The sequence below is a fragment of the Petromyzon marinus genome, chromosome 3 (genome assembly GCF_048934315.1).
Source record: "Petromyzon marinus isolate PM22_M1 ecotype Great Lakes invasive population chromosome 3, UKy_Petmar_22M1.pri1.0, whole genome shotgun sequence".
Classification (NCBI taxonomy): Eukaryota; Metazoa; Chordata; class Hyperoartia; order Petromyzontiformes; family Petromyzontidae; genus Petromyzon; species Petromyzon marinus.
In genome coordinates this window covers 514,905-521,576 of record NC_133669.1, presented here as the reverse complement: position 1 = coordinate 521,576, position 6,672 = coordinate 514,905, and positions in this window count along the sequence as shown.

Sequence of the window (6,672 nt, the reverse complement as noted above, 5' to 3'; positions counted from 1 at the left end):
CCGTGCATCAACCCCGACCGGGAAATGAGAGCCAGACGACCGCGGTGTCGCCATTTGCTTTGAATCCTCTCCCGTCGCCTGCAGTTCGGGGGTTTCATTTCTTCCTTCCCGCCTCCCCTCCCCCCCTCAAGCCTCCAGAGAGGAGGCTGCTGGGGAGGCGGGCAGTAGATGGCTGGGGGGGAAAGACCCAGGGATAACCCGAGCGTGGAGGGGCATTGCGCACACTGCAGGGTCTCTGCGCAGGTCAAGTTTGCTCGTTGCTTTTGTAATCTGCACGGGTTAGTGATGACGATGATGATGATGATGCGCAGGCCAGGGGTGGACCGAAAGTGAAGTTGGTTGAGGAGTTAAGAGCCTCGGGGGATAGGGTAAGGGGACAGACTGCGAAGTGCGTGCAGGTAGAGTGCTTCATTGGTTAGTGTGGTCATATTTATAGCCAGTTTATAGTTGGCTCGTTAGGATTGTAGATAATTATTGACCGAGTGTGGTGCTGGCTAGGACGAGCATCCGGTTTCAGCGTGGTTCGTGCGAGTGCTAGTCGGGGTGGATCGTTTTTCTCGACACCGTTAATACGCAAGGCCTTCTCACGTTGTATTCGCCTTGCAGTGTCGGTGTTCGCAGTGCACACCTGGAATCCATCACCAGGGAAGAAGTCGCTGTTCGTTCACGGTTGCAGCGGTAGCGAGGCAGCTTAATGGTCATCTGCGAAAAAGAGCTTCATTGCTAATCGGATTCCTCCAGTCTCAAGAAAGATTCTGATTCTGAGTTTCTTGATTTGTACAATGTGTATGTGGGTTTTCCATCAATTGGTTTTCTCAGGTCTTTTGGTTTTCTTCTATGTGAATGACTACTTGCAAAAGGTTTGGGAAAACCCCCAAGTTATGAATTTTCAAGAGAGGCTTTTAAACATTCTTTGGGTCTTTCGGTAAAAGAATATAAATTTCGGCAGTCACGAAAGCTTTGAGTCAAGGATATTAAATATTTCTCACGCGCTGCCTTTCCAAAATTAATTGCAAGCCCATGCATTTATACGTTTCATCGTTTGAAATAATTCCCGATATTATCAGGGCCCCACAATGTGAAGCGTGATTGCCAGCTAAAAAGTCAGTCAGGCTCTCTGCTATCTGCTCTGTTCTGCCCTTGAGTAGGGCTATTGCCCAACGCGTCATCGCAGTAATTTTTTTTGTTACAAGACAGTGGTAATGATGAATGTGGTCATTTATCATTTATATTCTATCCAAGGAATTTCAATAATATCAATTTTTTAAAATGTAACCACATTCGACGTAACGCAGCCCGCTGTGAAATTATGCTGACATGGGGCATAGTGAGCGGCAAGAGGCACTGGAATCGCCGCCGCCGCTGCTGTGCAGGAGCACAGGCCGGTGCTGACCCTCGGCTGAGCTCAGGACATAGGCCCTCGCTCGAGGCTGACCCTTCGTGGTCGCCCCCTCCCCGCTGCACAATTACCGCTCACATGTGCAATGGTCGTAAGGAGTAGGTCACGTGATGCTTGTCAGATGCGCGGTAACCGTCGCTTGACCCTGGTCACCCACGCTCGGCCGCTCGCTCGCCCGCACGGAGAGCTGCGATCACTGCCTGCGCTTGAGCAGCGCGAGTCGCGAGCCTGCGGTGTTGTTCAGCTGTGCCCAGCGTGGGTGAAAGTGGCTCGCGTCGCGTGCAGGGCGGCCGTCTTGCATAAACATAGTACAATGCTTACGCTAATTCACGTGGTCTGACAAGCAATATACTTTCTTGGCTAAGTTTTTTTCATTCTTTTCAATTATAGAACGAAACTCTTTGTTAAATTATGCCATTTTAATGTTATTGCTGTTATTTCAAGTCATCTAAATACAGCAATAGCATGGTAATACTGCATGCAACTGAAAAAGAAAACTACGGGGTTTTTTTGTTGAAATAATTTACCGCCAAATTTCCTCCATGAAAAATAGTGGTCGAGAAGTTAGCCCTAAACACAAAGTGACAAGTGGTAAATGTGAGCAACGCGTTTCAGCACGGAGCGCCGCGTTGAATCGAAGCGGAGCCCCGATCACGGCCGGACAAAATAACATTCTTTGACAGAAAGACAAGCCGTATAAATGCAACTACAAGGTGGAGTTCATCTCTTCCACATGTTGCGTGTCGCGTGGTAGCATCAGAATTAGCGTTCGCTGCTCTCCCGCGAGAAACGCGCGAGCGAGCGAGCGTTGGGCCAGTGGCTCGGGGAGTCCCGGCTCCTCCTCGTCGACCGGCTCGCTAACCGCCGTGGCCCAACGCTGACCCGCGGCGCTGGCACCGAGCGCTCACTTTGAAGGGAACTGCCTCCGGCTAGGAGTGGGCATCCGGAGGATCAAAAAGAGCAAAAAAATTAAAGATGTGGCAGCAAAGGAGGTCGGAGGGGGGGGGAGGGATGTGGATTTTTGTCTGTGCCCTTCATCTGACCCAGAAAGGGCAGGGCAGCGCGGGGCAGCGGGGCAGCGAGGGGCAGCCGTCCGGCGTTTGAGTGCGCGCGCTGACCGTGACGACGGTGCGAGCGCCAACTCGGGGATTGCATTTCTGAACCCAAGCCGATAAATGCGCATAATTGAAACACAGCAACGTTCATGCCGCCTCCGAGTGATTTTAACAATGTTTAGTTTTACATAAATACGACAGCATAATAGCCCTCTCAGTAGAAACTTTTTTTGTTCAAATATATAATTGTTATTTCTTCTAAATATATTACATTCTTATTGAATGCATATTATACTGAGGATTCCTTAAAAAGTAGGACAAATAGCAAGTATTAATTGAATCTAAATTACCCAGTTGTTGTTTCAATGACTTGAGGAATTTTCGTTTTATAGTTTTACCGAATTGCTCCTTTCCCGTGGCCACGAGCGTCGCGTGTGACGCGAACGATGCGCTGCTCGTACAGAACCAGTGTCCTCAATCTTACTGCGATTGGATGGAATTTGAAACGTGTAGCTTATTTACAATTTTACATTATTCACTGTGTGCTGAGTGCAGACACTGGATTTCACACAATATTACATGCAATGATTTGGGAAGTGCATATACATTTTAGTTAATCTTAACATTTATCCATGTACATTCTATTTGAATAGATGACACGTATTCAAATCAAAGAGGGAATAATAAATATGGGGACGGTTTCCTTATCTTCAAAAATACAAATCAACGGCATTCCAAACTTACTAAAATAATGATCAGAGGTTAATATTATTTTATTCAAGAATCTCAGTTGTCTTTGCATACCTACAGGGATTCCACCCACACAGCTTTGCTCAGTATGTTTCATTTCAGTTTTATTTGCCAGCACTTTACTATCACATTGAACAATGGACTACCATTCACTAAAACACAACTGTTCAAACGTTTAGATTTTTCGTCCAAAAATAAAGCAGATCTTACCCAAACAAAATCCTAACTAATAATTTGCTACCGAATTATGAGGAATGCTGATGAAGGTCAAAAGGTCAGCTCAATGACTTTTCATTTCCCTCCCCAGCAAAATTAAAATTATCCTTCCCATTTGCTCCATTGAAAAAAAGAAGAAGCCTGGGCTAAGAAGCGAACAAAGCTCCGTGCATGCATGGGCATGCTTCACGATTGAACTGGAGGTGAAAGCATTCAAACGGGGACAAAACAAGCCGTGATTATTTGTTCCTCGCACAGTCAAATTCATTGGGTTAGTAGAAAATCTCCCATTTTTTGTTAATGGCGTACCCACCCACCTTCCCTTTGTCTGTTGGTGCCACGCGATTTAATGCAGGCCACGGAGCTGTGATTAAAATACCAACGTGTGGCGCTTAGCCCGGATTAGAAGGGCCTATTCTCCTCCCTGGGTTTAATCCACGCTCCGTGCGTTAACAGCAATTTAAACAAACAGTGCAAAACACCGGCCCAGCTTCCAAACTCAAGCGCACATTGTAAAGTAATCTGTTTTTTTTTAAGAAGCAAAACTCTATTAAAGATCGGGGATAGGAAATGTTTTTTTGAGTCTTGGATTTTTTTTCAAGAAAAGTTTTATTTCCATGTCAAGAGAGGCAGACGGGCAGGAAATGATCCACACGTGGAGTGCCCTGTGCATGATAAGTAACGCCAGCGCAGGCCGTGCGAGCCGCTGCTTGCGATGCTACCCACTGAGCCGCCTTGCGCGGGATTGATGTCGCGTTGTATTTAACCCGCCCAGTAATTCTGGCGAGCACAACTGCCAAAGTGCACCCGCGGCTGAAACGTCAATGTTAAAGAGCGAGAGACGCTATTAGCGCACTCTGGAATCGTCGCCGCACTATTTTCCACAACTGAATCTCCAAAGACACTAATCCAACTGTGTGTCTATAATTGTTATCTGCAAACACACATACAATGTGCAATTATGCATGCATTCGAATAAACGAATGGTATTTCACACGCAAAATTATATAACCGTATATTCATTGTTGATGCATTTTCTGTTTTGCAATCCCTTAGAATACGGAAAGCATCTGCCACTGCTGCATGCACACAGCGCGCCGGCGACAGAAGAGAGATGGGAGAATTGAGCGATAACAGCAAATTGGCTTGCGTTTTCATTAGGCTCCTGCTGCTACTGTGATGTCTGTGAGACGCAGTCTGCGCCTATTAAAGATTCCCACGTAGTATTCGCAGAGCTCCGAGCGGAGGACGCCGTGACAGCTCTTGCCGGGCCAGCTAGGAGCGGCGCTTAACGATGCGCCCACTCCCACAGAAGCTAATAAATTGTGGCCTGGTTCCTCCGTGAAAAAAAACTCAAGCGATAAGCATCGCCCTTTGCACGGAGCATGCATAATTGATGGACGCTCCTTCGGCTGGCCGATAAATAATTAAAATTAATCTCATTACTGGCAATTTCATTATGGGATAATCAAATTAAATTGAGGGGCCAGTGTATGGAATGCGCTGCTGGGAGCGATGCGTTGGGTAAAATGTGCCGTGGTGACGCGCGTATAGCTTACATCGTCCAGGGAGCCCTGCATTATTAATGTCCCCACACGATGCTTTAAAATGCCGCCTCTTAAAAGCCTCCTTATCCAGCTTAAAGTCAGATAACATTCGTCTGAAAGCCAGAAGTAATAAAAAATATATATCCTCCACATCTCTAGACGGAAAACCGCCGAAATGTTCGTTGATGGGAATTCTCACAAATTGCGCAATCAGAAGTACATTTTTGGTGGGGAGAGAGAGAGCTTTATTGTAACAGCAAATGTCAGGGCGCATTATTTATTTATTTACTCGATAACTGCCACCTCCCCCATCCCCCTTTCCTGTCCGTGCTCCCTTCCCCCTTCTGCCAACCGATTGCCAAGCCATCCCAGGTCAGGGTTTCTCATCGTTAATGGGGCACTTTTAGACACACGATACGAGGCAATTGATTGCCAGGGTCAGGCGGGACCCATTAGCCTAGCGCTACTCCCTCGCTCTCTCTCAATATCTGACCACGGCTCAACAAAAATCCCCCTTAAAAAAAAGAACATCTCTGCAAAGCGATGTGTCAACAGAAAAAAAATCCACTAAATATTCTTAAATGGACGTCCATTACTGTAGTGTGGTTTCTGGGGGCACAGGACTGGCACAGCGGATCGTGCACTGCGCTCTGAACTCTGAACTCTGAACCCAGCGACCGGAGTTTAGTTGACCACGTAGGCTGTTTAGTGGTGAATAATTATCTGAACCAGTGGCACCTCATCCCCTAGCTTCCACCTCACCCCCCCCCCCCGACTCCCCCCCCCCCTTTACCAACCCACACTGACCATCGTGGTGAAGTATGGTCAAACAACCCTCATCACCAAGAGGGCATGGGAGTCTTTATCCCAGCAGTGGATTGATGAGGGGCTGTACATTATAATGCGATGTCTGTCAATCTTAGTTTCATCCAAATTCCTCGAGAATCATTCAGCTCATGGACTAAGACAGAGCAGTGGAGTGCGGTGGGGTTATATTTCAACACGGAGCTCAAAGCAAAATCATAAACTCACTTTTAAAACTTCAATTGAATGTCTCTCAGTGAGTAATTGGCGATGTTTGGGAGTGTAGCCCTGCAGCAGCCTCGAACGCCTGTTTTAGGGTGGTCGCCGTTCCAAGCACTGTGCAGGCTCAGACATGCTTAGCTTTTTTCTTCTTGGTTCTTTTGCGGTAAAGTCACGTAGAAGGGAAATAATAAAATAATAAAAAATAAAACATAATAAAAAAAATGCTTAGCTTTCTAGACCTGTTGGGATCAGGCGAAATCCAGGTGAGTTGATCACATCAGAGCTACCTTGTCATCAGAGGGCAGCGCAGCAAAAGCCATTGTTGTACCGTACTATGCTCCAACGTCTGTGCTCCCTGCCTTCAGCGATGAAGGCCCTGTTCTACCAAGTGATGGAGGCCTGGCTCATGCTTGCCGAGTTTTGTTTCCTGTGGTCACGATTATGGAGCTTGTGAGCAGTGTGGCACAGGGGACACGTGTACAGACTGTAGCAGGTTCTCAGTCACAATGAACGCTCTATTATAGTTTACTATTGGAGACACTGACTATAACAATACATACAGTACCATGGATATAAATGTAACTGAGCAAAGTTAATCAAATGTAAATAAATTATTGATTGGCTATTTTGTTAATCCATTCCGGATGTTGTAATGAACCCATGTTAACAATGATTACGC